The sequence below is a fragment of the Eptatretus burgeri genome, chromosome 16, assembly GCF_056783735.1.
Source record: "Eptatretus burgeri isolate ZD-2024b chromosome 16, Ebu_testis_v1, whole genome shotgun sequence".
Lineage (NCBI taxonomy): Eukaryota > Metazoa > Chordata > Myxini > Myxiniformes > Myxinidae > Eptatretus > Eptatretus burgeri.
The window spans coordinates 11,604,339-11,627,082 of NC_140976.1; the positions used below are offsets into that span (position 1 = coordinate 11,604,339).

At 42.4% G+C, this 22,744-nt stretch overlaps 1 protein-coding gene and 1 long non-coding RNA gene across 2 annotated transcripts in view; one reads left to right on the plus strand and one right to left on the minus strand.

The window, feature by feature from the left end:
- The window catches only part of TEX11 (testis expressed 11), a 136,903-nt gene extending 134,650 nt beyond the window's left edge, over window positions 1-2,253 (minus strand). Inside the window, exon 1 of the mRNA XM_085859400.1 lies at window positions 2,202-2,253. The gene's annotated coding sequence lies outside the window, so the exon portion shown is untranslated. The remainder of the gene's footprint in view (window positions 1-2,201) is intronic.
- Window positions 2,254-2,677: 424 nt separating this feature from the next.
- Window positions 2,678-8,956, plus strand: LOC147010518 (uncharacterized). Its single transcript, XR_015052352.1, has 2 exons — window positions 2,678-3,237; window positions 6,814-8,956. It is a non-coding gene; the product is annotated as an uncharacterized LOC147010518 (long non-coding RNA).
- Window positions 8,957-22,744: the final 13,788 nt, after the last annotated feature.

Consider the following 22,744-nt stretch of genomic DNA (forward strand, 5'->3'; position numbering starts at 1 on the left):
ATACATTGTGAACAAACGATATAGTTCTGTATAACATGATATGTCAACAATGTATTGATTGTGCCCGATATGTTCTCATGGATCAGGCATTACGTGGTGGAGGTCCACGCGCTCCACCGAGTGCCCTTCTAATTTTTCTCTGGTTTTCAGTCCTTCACACTCATACATACAGATAATTTACTAGTGTGTGTAGTGGGTTGGTAGATTATGCCCATGACCTGACCCTGCAGTACAATCCCCCAGTAAGTATGCAACATTTGGTGGAGATCGGTCAAGGCGGGTGGAAATGTATTGAAATGAAAGAAAAGTCTTCACACAGTGACTCGCACCTCCCGCTCATAATATTCGAGTTATTTTGGGTTGCATAAATGAAGAAGCACAGAGGAGAGATTGAAATAAATAAATAAAAATACCTTGTTGGTCATAATATTAATTTTGACGTTCAATGGGTTATTATTTTTAAAATAAAAACTAAAAACAAGAGATTGTAATGATTGCGTGCGTCATCGCCGAGTTATTTAACTTGCACAAGTTGATGATTACAAATACTTGTATGTTATAACGAGTCTTTCTCTTATTCCAGTTGGGACACTCAATGTTCAGTTTTCAAAAATGGAGTTTGTTGGAAAATGGAGAATCCGAAGTACGGGACACACAATCACTGATCAAACAAGAACAGAATTTGTGAAGGTCTCATGGTCGAGCAATCTCTTGCTTGATGCTGTTCTTGGGAATATCATGTAAAGTTGTACGTACATTGTTTAACTTTTATAGGTTGGTTTGTTTTATACACAGGCTTGCTGCAATACTATATGGAGTCGGTTAATTACAGAAGCCATACAAAGGGTAGACGAAGTTAAGAATTTTGTGAATGAATTCGTTTGGCACCTTGAAAAGTCAAACATTAAGAATGGTTGGTCGGTTCTGATGTCCAGTATAGATGTTTGGTACAAATTAGACACTATACTGTCATGATTATTTATTATAAATTGCAGTGTTGAAATAAATAAATAAATTCCCACCCCATCCTCCCTCCCCTTGCCAAAAATAAATAAATAATATTTTTTAAACCTTGTATCTTTTCCCTGCTGTCATAGAGGCATGTAGTTGTTTAAGTGTATTGTCCCCACTGTTTGTGCTGAGCACAGACTGCTTCATTCCATTCCGCGTGTTGTTCCTCCGCATTGATTTGTCTGGTGTCCTTTTTATCTTCTTGGTGATGAATTGGCTCGCTTTAGGGGGCTGGAGGTGCAGACTGTGTCGGTGATGTATTGCAGTCTTGATGGGACAAACGGCCTCTTCTAACACCTTGAGATTCCTTTTGATGTGTATGACTCGAGCTCTTCACAATGCTCAATAGTGGATATTTCCCCATTGTGGATGGAACGGAGATTCCGTTGATCAACACCTTTGGGGGCTTAGCAAATTCCTTGAGAGATAACTGAGCTACATAGGGTTTTCACCAACCTTGTGGTCACGATATCGGGATTCCTCTTCCTGCACGTCTGCACCTACACACACACACACACACACACACACACACACACACACACACACACACACACACACACACACACACACACACACACACACACACACACACACACACACACACACACACACACCTGTATAATAGTGATGTGAAGCAAGCACAACATTGCCCATCCTATTTCGCAAGAGTATAGATACTGCGATACTTTAACCACTAACTCGCATTATGTCAACGAAAAAGCAGCACAAACCATTCTTTGTTTCAAATTACAAATTATTTGATGGATTGATTAGGTGTCTTTTTCTTCTTCTCTTTTCTCACCTGAAACGACTGATTTCCTCCTTACCTCTTTCTTCCACATACAGTACACTCCTCAGTTAATGCCTCTTTTTTTCAAATGCGGGCTTTGTCACCAATTAATTTAATCATCCATTTTTTTCATTCTGGTTCTCTCCAAGCCATCGCTACTCATTTTTGTGACCTTCCTTCTTGTGTATGTCCAGCTGCCTTATACCCTCCCCACCCAAAACTTTTGATCGTTTGCGAACCCGCTGTCCTTTGTCGTTTAGCTCTTCCATGCGCCTCTACCCAGCTTGCACATTAAATCAATGCCAGACACTCTTCATTCATTCATTAAGCACTTTGTCAACTTCCACTGTGACTTCACCCGGTATATGTCACTTGGAAAAAATTACAAAAGGGTTCAAACCTTGTATTCTGTAAGAGCTTGTGTTGTGAAGCAAAAGAAGTAAGTGTCTTGCCTCGCGGCGTGAAGGAGTGTCACGCCTTGCGGAAAGGACGGCCGGAGGGCTGGGGCAGAAGGTGAGGCCCACTAAAGCAATGGGGTTTCCAGCATTTCAAGAAACTATGAGTTTTCAAATATTTTAATTTACCCGAGATGATGTCTTCAGCAATGTTAAGGTCACACTTTGTATGTACACTGTACAGGTGAGCTGCATTATAGCAATTGGCATATCACAACCGAAATAAGTAAAAGTCAAAATAATGAACACACCGGACAAATAGTGTTGCGGGGAGTGACAGTGCTCGTCCGTACATGGCCAATAAACCTGAGCTGAGAGAGTTTTACAGGGAAGTCCATTTGAGCCTTTGCTGTTGGAGTGAATAACATGTTCATGGCACGTGCGGGCTGTGCTTGTTGCACGCTGTCCATAATATCTAGGTGGTGCAAGGCGTTGCACTCCAACAATAGATTCTGCTAATAATGCTGGAGTGAGAGGCAGCCGTCTGAACCTGCCGGGAGCAGAATTTAAAATTGATGATATGTCCTTGAAACATTATTAGGGAGAGTCAGCAGTGAAACGTCATTGTTTCAAGGGACTGAAACGAAGCAGCCAATTTTATGGATGACGCCAGTGTAAGAATCAAGATGTTCCTGTAAGTTATGTTTGTTCCACCACAATCACCACCCTGCACAACACTGTACATGTCACGCAGGGATTAAGTGGAGTGACGTAGAACATACGACATTCTAAGCTCTTGCATTCCTGGTGAGACTTTCATCCTTCAGCAAACGAAATGAAGGGAAGAGGTGGAGCCGAAGAGTCCGCCCACTTAAAATATATAAAAGGGGGGGTCATCCGGACGATCAACATCGATCCTTTTTGTTTGAACACATTTGAGAATCTTCGTACCTTGTGAGTCGTGCTCCGAGATCCGAAACCATGAACAGCATCCCTGTGGCCGTTTCTCTCGTCCTCGTACTGTTGCTCAGCAACATGCAGGTAACGCAATATTGGACATTTCGCTGATTCAATTTGGTGCTCTTTGGACATTGAGAATCGGTGACTTGTTTTAGTTTTGATTAATGTGCGAACTTTTCTTCTTTTCTTCTCTTTGCCCACTGGGATCATTTTCTGGACCTTTTTCTAGCTGATCTAAGGAGTTGTTAATTGTGATATTTGAGGAATGGTCATTGTTGGTTCGAGTCCCGATGTGCGCAGTCGGGTGCTAATAATGCGTGCGATTATGATATTGGTGACTTGTAGAACGATTGAGTGTTTACTGTTTATTTTATTTTCGATGTGATAACATCAAAATCCCAATTTATTATTTGTTTTTAGGGGTTTGTTTTTTTAAGCTGTTAATATTATTCACTCCGCATGCCAGGTAATGCTTCATTAAATGACATTCCACCAGGGCTCGTTTGCGTCCTCATTTGTGTACCCAAGCTCTCGTTTTTTTTCCTGTAACGATACACACACACGTGCGCACGCGCGCGCATACACACACACACACACACACACACACACACACACACACACACACACACACACACACACACACACACACACACACACACACACACACACACACACACACACACACACACACTCGAAAGAGCCACTAGTAATATTTCCCCATTCACTCTATTTTACCATAAACTAGTTGTATTGCCAAATTGGTGTTTTGAGTTATTTGCATCACAGCCATTCAACGACTATTGCTTTTGTGAAGTTTTATGAGAAACTTCAAAAAACACCTCAAAGTTTGTTTTTGTCTCTTTTAGTAAGTACACTTTGGATATTTCTTTTTATCAACCCACGGGTAACTAGGTTGGCGAGTTCAGATCACCCATCCTTGTTGTTTATTTATCTATTTTGAGTTATTACCGGTAATTTTATGTTTTGTGTACATGGATCAATTTATTGAAACGGTAGACAAAGAAGGAACCCGAAGAAGTAAAGAGCAAAGACCGAATCATCGAGAGGAACCTGGATAGGCTTCTGGTTCCAGAACCTGCAAAGGATTTAGACGATCGCCATCCATTGTTGGAATGTAGTAATGAGTTTTCTGTCGAATCAGAATTTTGTAGGGGTACGGGGCAGTCAGTTGATTGAAATAATTTTGGAAAGGAAAGGGAACAGGAGGATAGAAGGAATTTCTGAAGAGTTGGGAGTAGAAGAAAAAAAATAATGGGGGGGGGGGAGGTTGGGGGGAATTAAAGGGAAGGGGTTAAAAATTTCGTCTCTTTGTGTAATAAGTAAATGACCTTGTGATTGTTTCATCTCCCATTCATGAACTTTCTTTTAATACAAAATTGTTTTGGTGAACGTTTTAAAGTGGATTATAAAAGGAATTCCATCCTTTTAATTTATTCCATCTTTTTTTTCCTCCATCTTTGACAATTCCTTTTATTTATTTCCAATAGCATCATTGAAAAGGTACTTCAAATGCAAAAGGGGGGTGGGGGGGGTAGGAAGGAACTTGTCGATAAAACAAAATGGTCAATGTTTGAAAAAAAATACTTTCAACCAAAGTCAAGTGAGGTTACTTTCCTGGAGAAATAAATACACCTTGACAGGCAATTCCTTGCAAGCAGGCCATATTAACAGCACGTCTGTCGGCGATTTGAAAATGTTGTAAATTTGGTTTTGTAAATGTAGTCAGTAGTTTTTTTAATTTCAAATATTCTTATCGAAAACAAAATCTTTTTGAATTCGTTTTTATTTTGAACATTGTTCATTTATTGAACATTGAACATTTATTTTGAGCATTATTTTGTTTGAACATTTTGAACTATGTTCCGAAGTTAACTTTTTCTTATTTTTTTTTTTCACGGTGTATTGTTACGTACATCTTAGTTACAAACTTTAAAATCTCGCTTGCAGCAAGAAACTACAAATTTTCTGTTCTGCCGTGAAGGTAACATCTGCTTACATGTCAACATGTCTTATTTCTCGTATTTTATAAGGTTTTTTTGCCGGTTTTAAAAAATATGGGCAAGCAGAAATAGTACAGCGTAAAAAAAAAAAATAATAATAATAACCAGTCAAGTAAAACGTTTTCCATCGTCGATTCTGCTCGATCAGCCATTTTGTGGAAGAAATTCACTTCTCTTCATCTCACGTACTACAGTCGTAAGATGTTTTCATGAGGGAGAGCACGTATCGTGGCCACGAAAAATAATCATAGAATTTGCTGTCATATTAAACAACATGCACTGTTCGTCATCTTTTGATGAAGTGAACTTCTCGATAAAGTGGTGGAAAAATCCTATTTCATTAAATTGGTTCCAGCGTGATGGAGCCTGAACCTTTTGTCATTAACTTCAAGTGAGACATTAATGATTAATAAATTAAAAAATTCCCCCCGATGTTTGGGCTAAAGCATCGTGAGGTAGTTAATTAATTGATATTATTACTTTCTCTCCAAAAGAGAGGCTTATGCAAGTGCAATGTTAAATTGACAGTGAGTAGTGAGGAAACTATTGGGCACAACTATCAAGGGAATAGATGACCAGGAAGAAGAAGAAAGAGAGAGAAAGAGAGAGAAAGAGAAAGAGAGAGAGAGAAAGAGAAAGAGAGAGAGAGAAAGAGAAAGAGAGAGAGAAAGAGAAAGAGAGAGAGAGAAAGAGAAAGAGAAAGAGAGAAAGAGAAAGAGAGAAAGAGAAAGAGAAAGAGAGAGACAGAAAGAGAAAGAGAGAGAGACAGAAAGAGAAAGAGAGAGAGACAGAAAGAGAAAGAGAGAGAGACAGAAAGAGAAAGAGAGAGACAGAAAGAGAAAGAGAGAGACAGAAACAGAAAGAGAGAGACACAAAGACAAAGAGAGAGACAGAAAGAGAAAGAGAGAGACAGAAAGAGAAAGAGAGAGACAGAAAGAGAAAGAGAGAGACAGAAAGAGAAAGAGAGAGAGAGAAAAAGAAAGAGAGAGACACAAAGAGAAAGAGAGAGACAGAAAGAGAAAGAGAGAGACAGAAAGAGAAAGAGAGAGACAGAAAGAGAAAGAGAGAGACAGAAAGAGAAAGAGAGAGACAGAAAGAGACAACGAGAGAGACAGAGAGAGAAAGAGAGAGAAAGAGAGAGAAAGAGAGAGAAAGAGAGAGAAAGAGAGAGAAAGAGAGAGAAAGAGAGAGAAAGAGAGAGAAAGAGAGAGAAAGAGAGAGAAAACACTGAAATCGGCAAGTAAGAGGGTTGGGTTAGGAGGGGTTAATGGCGGTAATAAAGATCATGGGTCAGGATGGGGGATGGCACGACGTGACGGTACACTGCCTGCCTGAAGTCCTGGAGAGAAGGGTGGGAAAGAACAGCCTCTGGAAGGCAGTTCCATTGACTTTATTATTATTACATATGGATTGTGCCACAATTGAACTTGCACATTCATGTTGTATGTTTTGTTGAGCAGCATAAATCAGGAAGGTTTAATGGTTGATTAGTTTGTAGCAATCTCTATGTACTGTTATATAAGGAAGGAAGGGAGTGGGGAGAGGTTTAGGGGCTGTGCCATTGTAATTAAACGTGTTTTCTGGTTTATATTTAAATTGCTGCTTCTCAGTATTTAGGGTCTCTTCTTTTCTGCAGGGTAATATTGCAGAAACTACATCACCAACTTCAGACGGATCTTCTTTGACATCTTCAATAACAATTTCAGACACAACTGAGCCAACAACTCCAAGCGGATATGGGACAACAACTCCAAGCGAATCTGCGACAACAACTCCAAGCGAATCTGCGACAACAACTCCAAGCGAATCTGCGACAACAACTCCAAGCGAATCTGTGACAACATTAACCACACCTGATCATGAAACCAGCAGTGGAAATGCTACTACGGCTGAGGTAGATCATACAACTACCAGCGGTCAGCAGTCAGCCTTTGCGAGCAACATGCTGCTGTCCCTGGCTGTGGTCTTGTCGCTGCTGTTGTTCCACTAAACCGAATCTACTTTTCTCAATTAGCTCTTTAATTTGTTTCCCATCTATCTTCTAATCCTGTTATTTCTTTATCTCAAACCTCTCTTCTACTTCTCTTCAAAGACTTTCCCTCGTTTTATTGTTCTTTCCATCCCGACCTCACACAAACTTCACCAAGCATTATTTTTACAATCCACTTGCACCCAATCTGGAGTCCAGGGTTTGTGGTTGATTTGGTGTCAGTGTGCAGCCATAATTTGTACTCTTTTACACCTGTTTTTGAGTTTGAGCAATTCCAAATTTTAACTTGATCTTCTAGTTCGATGTTCTGATGATGTGTCACAACAAGAAGGGAATGTTTCATTAATTGTCTTAAGTGATTAATTGTCAATTGTCATTATTTTATTAATCAATTATTAATTGTCATTCATTGTCAATTAAGATAGTCTTAATTGACCTGATTCATTGTATTTATTTTGTAAATGAAAGACATGCAGACAATCGTTGTTGCAACATGATTTTAACTTTGTGATGAAATCCTTCGAGGAAATGTACATTTTCCAGGCTCCCTTATTTTAATTGTCTGGAATGGAGTGGCACGTCAAGGTGACCGTGACCACAACCAAGGGCAAAAATTCAATTTATTAGTCACTTACTTTCTGGTTTGCATCCCTTATACTGTCCATCTTGTCTCTCTAAACTGGTTTTGGGGGGGGGGGAGGGTAAATTTCAAACTGGCAGAAATGCACAAGTTGCTAAAATTGGCCACTTTTGAATGTTGACTTGTAATCTGCCAATAATCTGACTTCTGTGTTTGGGTTCAATCATTTGTCGTATTTAGTTTACAGTTTTTTTTGGAGATGTTTAGGACAACTCCAATCATTAAAATTTAGTTTTGTACATTATACTGGTGGAAATGCAATTCAACGTCAATGAAATTAAATATAAAGATATATATTTCTTGGAATTTGATCTTGGTTTGTAATTTTATCACAATTAAAATCTGGACTGGATAATGCTTTTTGTTAATTTTGTTTTTCAAGCATCACTGTATGTTGTTGCTAAAATTCCCTTTGCTTCCCACAATTACCATTCCGTTTAACCTGGTTATCATTGTGCTTACCTACTCAGAAAACAAAACAAAACAAGATGGTTTGTGTTATTCATGGCTGAAATGCCTTGTTTCAAATGCGAAAGTGCAATCCTCCCCTCCCCTCCCCTCCAAGACATTCAACCCTTTTGAAATGATACTTTGAAGCCACATAATGGGATCCAAAGGTCTTTCCTTCCTCCAAAATAAATAAATGTTGAAATTGGTAGTAAAAAAAAAAGAAGTTGACAATTTATTTGCATCACAGTTGTTGGACCTTCAGCCGAACCGTGGTGACGTTTGAACACTATATTTTGATAACATCATTGTCGTGTTCAATCCAATGTGATATGAGCTCAATTTTTAACCTGAGCACTCAGACTCCTGCTGCAAAGGTTGGTCCTCTTGGTTATGTTAAACAATGGCTTGCCGACAAGTAGCTTGCAAAAATCTTCAATGATCGAACTCCTAATAGCAACACTTGCTTTTGATTCCGTTTTATTTCAGTTGATTTTTCAAGTGGTTTTTTTTCGATGGGGGAGGGAGGAGGGGTCTTTATCGACTCCTGGGCTTAATTTAAAACAGTCTTGGAGTCAAAGATAATGACAGTGCAATGCAGAGATGAGGATGGAAACGCCGCCATGTTGTTGGAGCACCAGTGAAACAAACTGTATATACGTTGCATATTTGAATGTTTGCAAAATAAAATTCTGAAACATACTCAAGTGTCGTAAAAAGGTCGAGTCGTGATGTTAATTCCCTTGATACGGGTACATATGGTGCAAGCATTATTTTTACTCAGCTTCAATTTCAAAATACTGTATAATCTTTTCCTTTTCGTTAAATTTAAACAATGTAAAATAATCTTCACTTCTAAGGGTTTTTATTTTTGGTTGATTCTGTCATTGCTTTATGTTCCTTAAAATTGAAAATAAACATATATTTTAAACCTTTAAAAATACCTGCTTGTGTTCTGGTTCTGGATGTTGAAGGAGTGGGGAAAGTGATGACATCACGTTGATGTTTAACTGATCATGGAAACCAAAACAGCTTCCTTTATTACATCCGTCACCGAAGGTGTATAGAGATTATGCTTTCACCTCTGTCTGTCTGTTTTGGTTTTTTTGTTTGTCTCAAAACAAACAGGATATCTGTTTTGCAGGATATCTCAAAAAGTTATTGATGGATGTGGATGAAATTTGGTGGAGAGGTTGGATATGTGACAAGGACGAATCAATTCGATTTTGGTGAAGATATGGATCTGAATACGAGAATTAAAAAAATTTCATGTGATTATTCACGATTGAGAGATGGGGCCAAAAAACGATACATGGCATGATGACTAAAACCATTGTGAATGGATTATGACAACACTGGGTGGATGAGTTGGTTAGGTGACAAGAACAAGCCAATTAGATCTTGGTTCAGGTCTGGATCAAGATCCGGCCTCTCAGTGGAATACAAAACATAACCTGTTCAGCCTGGTGGAGGTATGGGCTCTACCGAGTGCCATTCTAGTCGATCATGTAAAAATACGAAATTCATCTTCCCAGTCGTTTTGTACAATAAATTTGCAAAAAAACAAACAAATAAATAAACAATAAGCAATAAATCCACTACATATGCCAATTGAATACCTTCGATGAGAGCTCTGTCATCCACTTCCATAATCCAATGGAATAGTAAATACTGCATTGGAGTCATCAGAAGGAACTCGAATAAGTAAAGAGCAAAGATGGAGTCATCAAGAGGAACCTGGAGGGGATTCGGGTTTCAGCTGCTACTCCACAACCCTCAAACCCATCCAGGCTAACAGCAGTTAGGGTGGTTGCTTGGGATCCTAGAGTCCTGAGTTCGAGTCCCGTTTTCCGCTGAATTAACACCAGGGAGTTGAATCAGCCTGTCATCCTTCCGAGGTCAGCAAAATGAGCACCAGTGTCCTGGTAATAGGGGCACTGCATCAGTAGCATAGCCGCACCCCTAACCAATGATGCAACCAGCAGCCAAAAAAGGCAGTAGACGAAGAGACCACCCCGTGGTATCACCAAACTTTCTCACGCATTTGTCTCACCACCCTCTGCTCGAATAAACCATTGAAGAAAACCGAAAACACATAAATTTGTCACATGTCACATAAAAAAAAACATACACAAACACCTGTACAGCATAATTCTTTGTAAATACCAAATCATTCAAACACAGTTGATCTCAAACAGCAACACCTTCATTACATTAATTTAGAGAATGATTCATTGTTATTGCCTCATAGCACAAAGCGAGAAATAATTTCTAAATCCACTTGTTTTAACCCAAGGAAGTGGAATTCTTCCTGACTGATGAGAGACTATACAAGGATGTCGAGGATGATTCAAATCATCCATTTTCTTATCTATAGCATCCTTTCATAAAACTTCGAAATATTTAACATCCTTACCAATCACATCACATGAGCTCTCCTCAGTCATCTATCTATTATTACCCTTGCCATTGCATTTGGGTCCATTTGTTTGTCTGTCTGTTTTTTTTGTCTGCAAAGAACGTATGTGTATTAATTGCAATAGACCCTTTGAGACACTTCAAGATCCCTAAGACTCTCTAGGTCCTCTAGATCCTAGGCTGGCTCCCTTGCTTCACACCTTGCTCAGCATGATGCCGTGGAAACCAAGGCCTTCAAGATTATTGAAATCTCCCGTGATGAAGCTGAGTCGATGGGTCTATCACTTTAACATCACAGACAGGTTGGTGATCTCTCCGTCTTCTACTGCCTCCTTCCTGGTCTTGCACCTTCTGCTTTTTTCATGCTTTGTCCCCCCCACCCCACCCCACGTCTCCCTGCAGGTTTCTGCAAGGTGCACATGGTCCACCACTAATCACCTTCTGGTGAAACTCCCAAAAACCACAATCAGTGCCCACCTCCACTCATTCGCTCCTCTTTTTCCCCACCTGTAGAATCAACTTCCACATTCTCTTCAATCTCATTCTTCACTCCAAGTCATCGAGACAGGTGTTTACCAGCATCTCAGATCGGCCCCAATCCAAAACCGTGATCTTTTCGATCCCCGTTAACTCCTTCCTCCTCCCCCACCCTCAAGCCCACCTCCTTCCAAATTTTCAGTTTTTCCTTCCTCGGAGTTTCCTTCTGTTTTCATCTTGTCCACCCCCTGCATCCTCCCTTACCCCTTTATTCCTCCCGACACCCATTCTTTGTCCCAAGTCTCCCTCTACTTTATCATTCAACTCTGCTGTCGGTGTCCCCCCACACCCTCTCTTCTGTTGCTTTTGTTCTGTTGCATCCTGATCCATTCAGCGTACTCGCTCTTCCACGAGACTTGATCTTGTATAAAAGAAAAAGGCGACAGGAATGATGTCCAATCGTGTTTCTCTTTATGTCGATGCACAGCCCCCCAATGACCACGGTGACCACGAAAGGTACAAGCAAGAGAGAGAGGGGAGAGAGAGAGAGAGAGAGAGAGAGAGAGAGAGAGAGAGAGAGAGAGAGAGAGAGAGAGAGAGAGAGAGAGAGAGAGAGAGAGAGAGAGAGAGAGAACGAGAGAGAGAGAGAGAGAGAGAGAGAGAGGAGAGAGAGGAGAGAGAGGAGAGAGAGGAGAGAGAGGAGAGAGAGGAGAGAGAGGGGAGAGAGGAGAGAGAGGAGAGAGAGGAGAGAGAGGAGAGAGAGGAGAGAGAGGGAGAGAGGGGAGAGAGGGAGAGAGGGGAGAGAGGGGAGAGAGGGGAGAGAGGGGAGAGAGGGGAGAGGGGAGAGAGGGGAGAGAGAGGAGAGAGAGGAGAGAGAGGAGAGAGAGGAGAGAGAGGGGAGAGAGGGGAGAGAGGGGAGAGAGGGGAGAGAGGGGAGAGAGGGGAGAGAGGGGAGAGAGGGGAGAGAGAGGAGAGAGAGAAAGATTTTGCAAAGAAGATAACATGCTGGCCATTAATGGTTTACAAAATCGAAAGGAGTTTTATAAACATCGAAATTGACAATCTTGAAGGCAATGAGTCTTTCTTTAGATATCAAAGCAGTGTTCTGATTTCAATGAACTTGGAGAAATGGCAATCGTGTATTCGGAATGAAACAAGGGCGATGTGAACAAATTGCCATGATTGCTCGTTTGAGTTTTGGTTGACGAGCACGACCAATAGGTATCCATTTTCGAGATTAAGAAACACTCGATTCATTTCCGCATTCAGGGAAACATTTCCAAACAGCACAGACAAGCTGTCATATTAAAAAAAAAATTCACTACATTCTCAACATACACTAAAATTCCATGCCTGAGACCAGACCACAAAATAGCATTCCATTAAGGGGCTTGGTGCTCCGTGTACTTATCGCATCATGAGATCATGCTCTGTGACTTAACAATTGGCCCAGAAACTGCTGACATAGTGAGTTTGTTTCCACATTGTGCATAAAACAGGACGTTAAAAGGGCTTTCGTTTTACTATTTACTTTTTTAATCTTTCAGAAAATGAAATGAAGTTCCTCCGTCGGTATTGAATTATGGAGAATTATATTTAAAAAAACGGATATTTGTAAATCACACTCAAAATTTTTTTTAAACAACGACAAAAAAAGTCACGAGAACCACACTCAGTAGAACGCATACCTTCGCTACGCTGAACAGCGTACGTTTTGTATCCCATTACAAGGACGGATCTGGACCCCGTACCATATCCAAAATCGAATCAGCTTGTTCTCATCACCTAACCAACCTGTCCACCAAGTTTTGTCCGAATCCGTTCAAAACGTTTTGAGATATCATGCTCAGAGACAAAGACAGACAGACAAACAGACAGGGGTGAAAACATACAGTAACCTGCGTCCACCTTAGGCAGTGGCGGAGGCAGTAATACAGGTGTGATGAGCAATTATGAACAATGACTTGTAAGTTCCCCAAAATATGAAGAAACCAATAGGTTAAGCTTGTATACTTTAGTTAAACAAACCAAAAAAAAATTTCAGATTTAAAACACAGGAAGCAGAAAGAAGCATCAGTCCGTGTGGTCAACGACCCTAGACCGAATGCGGTGAACCTTGGGTGAGGCTCGTATGGAGTCTCATGAGATCCTTGGCTCCCTGGGAATGATGCCCGGCTGCTTCATATGTTGATACTTTCAGGCAATGCTGCTTTAGAAAACAATTCCTTCTGTTTCTTTCTCCACTGAGACGTTTTTAAAAATGCTGAATGACAAAGGTCACTAATCTGAAACACAAAAGAATTTTAAATGGAGTCTCCCCGAGAGAACAGTTCCATTTTCATAGGAATGGTCAAACGTAACGCAGGTGCAGAGGAGGGTTCAGGGTGACTTATTGTGGAGTTACCTAACGTTCCTGTCATTCTAGATTTTAGTAGCTGTTCTTATCTCAAGGAATGTTGCTCAATTCTGGATTGACAACTTTCGGAGACCAACAGGTTCTGCAGGCGTCAGTTTTTAAGCACTACCACATTCCGATGGAGACATTATTCCTTTCACGTTATCACAACAGTTATGAGCTTACCTGTTCATGGTGTTGCAAAAAAAAAGAAAAAAAAAAACGATGCAAGAAGACTTAGATACAGGTGAAAGTCCTGTACTGTACATGGACATCACAATGAATTGAGTTAGTCCATTGGTAAATGGATTTCACTTTTACAGTGAATATCCTTTACAGGTGCAAATGGTTCAGGCATCATTCAGATTCCAATGTGCCCATCACTGCTCTTCCCTCTAACAGTCTAACATGTCAAGGTAACTTCACTATCATCGGCTGTAAAGTGCCATGCCCACCTGGGAACTTTTCTACTTTTGCTGGCACTGTCCATCGGTATCAGGTATCCACCTATTCCCCCATCACTCCATTGTCAATTTGTTTACCTTTTGTCAAGGTAAAAGGTTTACTTTCCGAGATCTTTGCCTCCCTTTCGAGATACGACTGGATCCGGCGCAATCAAGCCAAAGAGGTCATTGAGTACACATGCTTACAGGGTAAAAAAATAAAGTGAATGAATTATGAAATGAATGAAGAGCAATCGTGGAGTAAGGTAGATTGCAGTCCCTGACAGTGAGCCTGTGTGAATCAGGCCAGGTAGACCTGGTTTGGAGGTAAATCCTCTGTATATAACCACGAGTGGCCTCAAGGGATCTTCTGTTAAGCTCTTGATGACTTAGGAGCAGAGTTTGTCAAAATACTTTGATACATTGAAATGCCATACCCATTGTTGATCGCTTCCTTCAGGGTGGAGCGCATTGCTGACATCTTAAGTACGAGTACATGGACCCATGCAGCTGTTGCAGCGATAAAATGTGGATATTGTCTTACTACATGGTGTCTCAATAAAATGCATACAGACTTTAATATTTGAGAAAAGTAAATTAACGAGCAGAGAGAGAGAGAGAGAGAGAGAGAGTTAATAATACCTAGCAGATAGAGTTTTCCTGTGATGGAACGATTGAACATCATCAATCGGCTGGTACCCACCCCATATGGCAGTGCAAAACGACGAGATGATATGCAGTAGCTTTTAATACATAAAGCATGTACACATTTTGTTGAGACAACGTGGATATAAGTTGAAAAAAACAATAGCGCCATCTTTGCAGCTTTTTTTTGCAAATTAAGAGTTTACCTTCCTATTTTTTCCCCCACCTGTGCAACCAACTTCCACATCCTCTTCAATCTCATTGTTCCCTCCAAGTGTTCAAGATAGCTGTTCATCACCATCTCAGATCATCCCCAATCCAAAACCATGATCTTTTCTACCCTCGTTACCCCCACCCAAATCCCTCCAAATTCCAATTTTCCACCACTCCTTGGAGTTTCCTTATATATTAATCTTGTCCACCCCATGCATCCCCTCCTGCCCCACATTCCTCCCCACACCCATTGTTTGTCCAAGTCTGCCTCCATGTTGGCCTTCGGCTCTGCTGTTGATGTTTCCCTCCTCTCGAAACTACTTATTTTGTCCTGTTACGTTCTGAGCCGCTTTCTATCCCGTGAAATGAAAGAAAGTTGAAAAAGGAATTTGTATCTTCCATCCAATTCCAGTGATTATTCACAAGATGCAAAAATGATGTACACTTTGACCTTTGGTGCGAATAATAATCTGTTAAAAACAAAAAGTTGCTGGTGGTTGGAATATAGGTCGTTCCTGTACACCAAGCACACAAAAATCAAGTTTGGATGAAAGGATGGCCACAAAGAGACGGGCTGGGCTGCAAGAGTGCCCCGACTATGTACGCGAGATATCGTACAGGGAAAGAGCCTCAAGACTTCAAGAACGATGAAGGGTCCTTATCTCATGAAATGTTAGACTACCTTGGAGTCTCCGGAGTAGGGTGTGCTCCGCTCCGCTCCCCTTTGTGCCTCCAATGGAAACTCAATGGGGGTGAATGATGCAAAATGAAATTCATTCAAACGGTCTCAGTGGTAGCAGCCATTCAAGAACCGACAGATTTATGTCCACACTTTAGTCTTCGTACCTATCTGTTAGTACTGGCATTGTCAAATTCTGAAAAATAGTCTGGGGGAGACAAAATTGTAGAAAAAATAACTAATTATTAACCTAATGTTCCCCCCCCCCCTATTTAGTGGTGTATATACTATGTTGTCGGTGTAAGAGTCCAGGTTAAATGACAGTTCATTCGTACATTGATAGATCGTGTGGCTTTGCTTTTAAAAAAGGCATGAAAGCAGACATAAGCTAATGTAATGCAAATACATTCACATCATGCGAGTCGAATTATTGTAACCGTTTCTGCAAAGGTACACACCAGTGTCACCCCACAGCACTGAAAGCTGATTAGTTTGTTTGCCCCCGGAGCGGTTATGGTATCAGGTTGTCATTGTTTCTTAGTGAACACCATTTTGTTTGTTATGTCATCACGACCTTAAATGAGGGCAAAGAGCAGGTTATGAAAACGAACAATTAATTATATACTGCATTGCCATACGATCCAAACGAGACCTACCTGATATGAAGTATCGGCATCACCTGCCAGGAGCTTTGTTTAATTACTTACTTAATTACATTACAGGCTGACGGAATGATACCGAGACTTGTAATTGTTGAAACAGAAGTTGTGTTTGAGGTCATTAATGGGGCGTGATGTCTGTTTGGCCACAAATCGTAGTCCGTGTGGACCCATATTGGGCACCAGCAACTGGCAATGATACCAAAGATCTCGGTGGATGACTCCACCCTGTGCCGTGACATCCCTCATCATTGATAAATGGATGAGCTGTGTGTAGGTGTGTGTGCGCGTGTGTGCATGTGTGTGTCAGGCATGCTTTTTGTGTCTATTAATTAATTACTTCCTATTGGAATGTACCTTTTTGACCCTTTAGACTGTTGAGACACCTTCGAAATTTGAAAACCCCAAAAAGAGCCAGAGGATCCAAAAGACCTTGAAAACCCAAAAGACCCCAAAGACAAAAAGTTCCTAAGGACCCAAAAGACCCCAAGGACCCAGAAGGCCATGTAGACCCTTTAAAGCTCTATGATAAATGGATGAGATGTGTGTGTGTGTGTGTGTGTGTGTGTGTGTGGCATGTTTTTGTGGAGTTTGACTGGAGCTTTCTGATGTGGAATGTGATACACCATAATGATGTCATGATTTCCTGAGTTGATTAGGCTAATTACTGACAAAATATCTGGAAGAATTCACATGTTTTAAACACACGCCATGTTAAGGTGGACAGAGCAGCTTGATATGTCCTTCCACAGCATGGTCTTCATATTACAATTTTTTTTTTACAAAAAGAATGATTATAAATTGTAACTAAGCATGTATTAATTAATACTAATAATATTTATAACAATAATAAGAATAGTAATATCATATGGCAATAACAATAATAACGAACATATTATATAATCCCCACACTTGCCCCAATCACATGTGGGTGGGCTTGGTGAAAGGCAAGCTAATATTCAAGTAGTACAGCAGGTGGGTATGCTACAAGGCTGTTCTGTTCTTGCGTATGACAGCTTGGCTGCTGGGTAGCTATCATTTCTTGGAAGCACAACTGTGCCGCTGATGCTGTGCCCCTTTTTACTAATACACCGGTACTCATTTCACTGACCTCAGAAGGATGACAGGCTGAGTCAACCCCAGCTGGTGTTATTTCAGCAGCCAAGGGGGCTCAAACTCAGGACACCAGGCTTCACAAGGCTGCGAAGACCAATGAAAATTTTATCCAATGGACCAACAGGCCCACACGACTCCTTCTAATAGGCAGGCATCAACCTCTTCTGTCTCTTCAGACCTTGATAGAATCACAAGATGGTCAAACACTTGGAATGTCTTTCAATCCTGACAAATCTCACTCTCCTCTCTCTCTCTCTGAAAACACCGTCCATAAAACACTCCCGTCTATACTTTATTAACAATCTTCTTGAGGAATTTCAGTCATTCAAACTATTGGGTCTCACTATCAGCCATGATCTCTCTTGGGAAAACCACATTTCAAAGTTGGCCTCCAAAGCCAATTGTCGACTGGGCATCCTTTGCCGTACAGAGTCCTTCCTTGGCACACCTGAAGTCCTATCCACCTCGAAGCCTTTATCTGCAGAGTATTGCTCTCCCCCTGACTCACATCTTGCTCATATTGATATTGGGGAAACCACGGCTTTCCAAGATCATTGGAATCTCCCGCGATGAAGCTGAATCTATGAGACTATCACTTTGCCATTGCAGACAGGTCGGTTGTTTCACTGTCTTCTGTTGCCTCATTTCTGGTCTTTCACCCTCTGCTCTTTCCATGCTCCCTAACCCCCTCACCCCCCCAAGTTTCTGCAGGGTGGATGTGGTCCACCATCAACCCCTTTCTGGTGATACTACGAAAATGCAGGATCACTGCTCACCCTCCATTTATTTGTTCCTCTTTTTTTCCCATATGTGAAACCAACTTCCACATTCTATTCAATCTCAATCTTTCTTCCAGGTCTTCAAGACAGCTGTTCACCAACATCTCAGATCATCCCCAATCCAAAACCATTATCTTTTTGTTTTTTACCCTCATTTACCCTCCACCCCCACCCCACCTCCTTCCAAATTCCCAGTTTTCCCCCTCCTGAGAGTTTTCCTCTGTATCTATCTTGTCTACCCTTTATGTCCCCTTCCCTAGCCCTCATTCTTCCCCACACCCCTTATTTGTCCAACTATATTTTGTCCCGCAATCCTGCTGTTGGTGTCCCCCTTCCACTCCCTCTCTCCTGTTCCTTTTGGTCTGTTGCATCGTAATCTGTTCCACGTTCTAGTTTTTTTCTATGAGCCTCGACTTTGTATTCACAAAGAATAAAGGGGAAAAAAAAAAGAGATAAATTTCTATTAAATTATTATTTAAACCTTTTTCAATATCCATGAAATGCCATAGTGGTTTTTGTCCACAGTTGGTCAACGCTTCTGGAAGGGGCTTGTAACAAGGCTGTCTATCAATTGCAATGAACGACAAGTATCCTTGCACGTCAAACGTATTTGCATATGTCTGGCATACCTGCTTGTCGTTTATCTCTCCACATGACAAGTGGGCTACTCCAGATGCATATATGCTGTAAAAATGTTACATCACTGCTAACGAGATATATTTATGCAGATTCTGGTAGCATTGGCAAGGCTTATTGTACACACACACACACACACACACACACACACACACACACACACACACACACACACACACACACACACACACACACACACACACACACACACACACACACACACACAATTTGTTGTACACAAGGTCAATGCTCGTGGAAGCGGTATAACATGGAACAGAACAAAAGGAACAGTACAGGAGAGGGAGAGAGGGGTAACACCATCAGCAGAGTTGAAGAACAAAATAGAGGAGATTTGGACAAACAATGTGGTGGACTGAGAGGTTGGGAAGGACACATGGGGTGGACAAGATGGATACAGAAAGAAAGTCTTACGAGGGAAAAGCTGGAAACTTGAAAGATGGGCCACAGCATGTAAAGTTTTGCATTGTTTTGATACTGAATCATGCAAGGAACTTGGCAAGGGGAGCAGTAGTTTTGAGCAATGAGGACATTTTTTTTTTTAGGGGGGTGAAGGCGAGAAGCCCAGGCCTCTCCCTCAGCCATGTATAGAGGGTGTAATGTGTAAAAATGGAGCTTTGTGCCTCATAACCATTTAATTGGTGGTGATTTCTGCTGCTTTACAGGCAACCTGGGACCTCCCATCCTCCACCATGAAATATTTTGCTTTTATGCCCCAAAGGTGGCTGCAGTGGTGATTTATAAAAACCGACAACAATTACTTATTCCTTACAACAACCACAGCCATTTAATAACATAGTAGTGTGGGTAGTGCTCAGAATGGACATGGTTGTCTCTTTTGCATGGAAGGACTCGTATCCAAAAGATCACTTCATCTTTTTCATCACACAGTTTAGCTTATAACTGTAAACATTCCGATAACAGGTATGGTGCTTAGATACCTGTGTAGTGATCGCGATGTCTGTGAGAAGGTCTCGTCAAAAAGGTGAATGTGGAGTCGGTGTTTGCTCAATCCTCACCTCCAATTCTCTTCACCCTCAGCACAAACCCTCAAAAACAAATAAAATAAGGTATAAATATAGAGGAAATAATAATAAAATATTACCCCGGTGATGTCCCTGCACCTTACCAGTGGAGTGAAATTAAGTAGATGGATTGAATTATTGTGTGTTTGATATCACGCAGACATGATGTGCCAAATGACCTCCTGCATTAAAGTTCCCTTCACTGGGCATAAAGGTTTGAGCATCCTCCGAGTCGAGCAGGTTGATGGTTCGACTCCCACCCCAGCTGACTCATCATAACAAAGGCTTTAAGAATTGATGGTTGGTACCCAGAGTGCCCCAGGAAGTCACATCACTTCCTGATGGCTGGTACCCAGAGTGCCCCAGGAAGTCACATCACTTCCTGATGGCTGGTACCCAGAGTGCCCCAGGAAGTCACATCACTTCCTGATGGCTGGTACCCAGAGTGCCCCAGGAAGTTGCATCACTTCCTGATGGCTGGTACCCAGAGTGCCCCAGGAAGTCACATCATTTCCTGATGGTTGGTACGCAGAGTGCCCCAGGAAGTTGCATCACTTCCTGATGGCTGGTACCCAGAGTGCCCCAGGAAGTTGCATCACTTCCTGATGGCTGGTTCCCAGAGTGCCCCAGGAAGTCGCATCACTTCCTGATGGTTGGTACCCAGAGTGCCCCAGGAAGTCACATCACTTCCTGATGGTTGGTACCCAGAGTGCCCCAGGAAGTCACATCACTTCCTGATGGCTGGTACCCAGAGTGCCCCAGGAAGTCACATCACTTCCTGATGGCTGGTACCCAGAGTGCCCCAGGAAGTTGCATCACTTCCTGATGGCTGGTACCCAGAGTGCCCCAGGAAGTCACATCATTTCCTGATGGTTGGTACGCAGAGTGCCCCAGGAAGTTGCATCACTTCCTGATGGCTGGTACCCAGAGTGCCCCAGGAAGTTGCATCACTTCCTGATGGCTGGTTCCCAGAGTGCCCCAGGAAGTCGCATCACTTCCTGATGGTTGGTACCCAGAGTGCCCCAGGAAGTCACATCACTTCCTGATGGTTGGTACCCAGAGTGCCCCAGGAAGTCACATCACTTCCTGATGGCTGGTACCCAGAGTGCCCCAGGAAGTTGCATCACTTCCTGATGGCTGGTACCCAGAGTGCCCCAGGAAGTCACATCATTTCCTGATGGTTGGTACGCAGAGTGCCCCAGGAAGTTGCATCACTTCCTGATGGTTGGTACGCAGAGTGCCCCAGGAAGTTGCATCACTTCCTGATGGCTGGTACCCAGAGTGCTCCAGGAAGTCGCATCACTTCCTGATGGTTGGTACGCACAGTGCCCCAGGAAGTTGCATCACTTCCTGATGGCTGGTACCCAGAGTGCCCCAGGAAGTCGCATCACTTCTTCCAAGCTCAGCGCCACAATGGTTAAAGGGAATCCCCAACGGAGCACCGAGGCCAAACACCAGTTCTTGGTGAGGTTGAAATCAACTTTAATAACACACACGATACAACGTGCCCGGCTAGGCCAAACCTTCCACGATACAGCACCCCTGCACGGTAACCCCGTGCACCAGGCTCGCACGACGGATTAAACCACGTACTGTACTGGCGTAACCACTTTTTTTTCCTTTTTTTTACAAGGTCATTTATCTACTATCATTCTTGGTGTTATAAATGAAGAAAGTATGTGACAGTACATGGCTTCAAATACTGAGGCAGAATACACAAAGTTAAATAAGGATAACGGTCACTTAAGCTGGAGGAGGTCACATAAATCATGTACCAGTCAGTCAGGTATACTGAGACCATCACCGGGTAGACTGTCCTCCGGTCTCGGGGATTATTCTGCCCCATGACAGTTTCTGCAAGCATTGTGACCACAATATGACTCTAAGCATCCAAAATAAAATCCTTGAAGTGTTTGGGCTGGTAACGTACACGGTTGGAGCGTCTTGGTGTCCAGACGGTTGGGGACACCATTGGATGTTCCTCACAGGTGTCACCGATGGCTTTGGAGTAACCAGGTCTACAGGTGTCAAGCCTCGGGGATGCATCAGAACCTAGATCTGGTACCTGGCTACTAGGGAATGGGAAGGATTCAGCACTGTCAGCAGGTGATGACAGCTCATAGGGGATGAATGGGGGGTCTGGTGGTTTTGTTGCTGGTTGGAGGCATACGTCCTCGGTTTGTTGTGCAACACCATATCTCCGATTGCGAGGGAATGGGAGCATATCCTTCCAGTAGTCGGGGATTTTGTAGCATTCAGACTTTTTCACCCGATAAGCTGCACTCCTCAATTGGGACCCCACAAATTTACGTATGTTGCACCAGGGTCCATCGGTGGCAGAGACGAGGTAGAGGTTTCTTGCGCATGACTTGTTACGATCAGAGTACAAATAGATCAAATCACCGACTTCCACTGACACATTGGGCTTGACGGACCCCATGGGTGCCTTCGACTTCTCACTATGGGGGTGGTTAATGGAACGAAGATGGTGTTGGGCTTGTATCATTTGTAAGTCCGAGAAAGGGATTTGTTGATTGGTGAACTGATCCCGCCGGCACCACATCTCTCGGGCCGAGAGTGCCCGTGCACGAACTCGTGAGTTCATACTGGCGGTGGCCAGTGCGAGGGTTAGTGGAGTTACTGGTCCTCCCATCGGCTCCTGTCGTAGAAGTTCTTCTTCACATTCATGAACTGCTTTCTCGGCAATGGGAATCATGTTGGGATTTTTAATGCGACCAATCTCGATGCACATCCGGTGATGTTTAAGAAGCTCATCGTGGACCAGACGTGTGAAGCCGGGAGCCGGATCGGTGCGGATGACAGCAAGTGGTCCATCCAATGGCCAGAACTCTATGCATAAGCGGATCAAGTTGTCGCGGAGAGTGACGTGTTGTTCATTCTCCACAATGCACGATGTCGTGTAGGAAGTGGACCATTCTCGCAATATAAGAACTAGCTGGTGATTGCGTTTGATGATATCTCCTGCA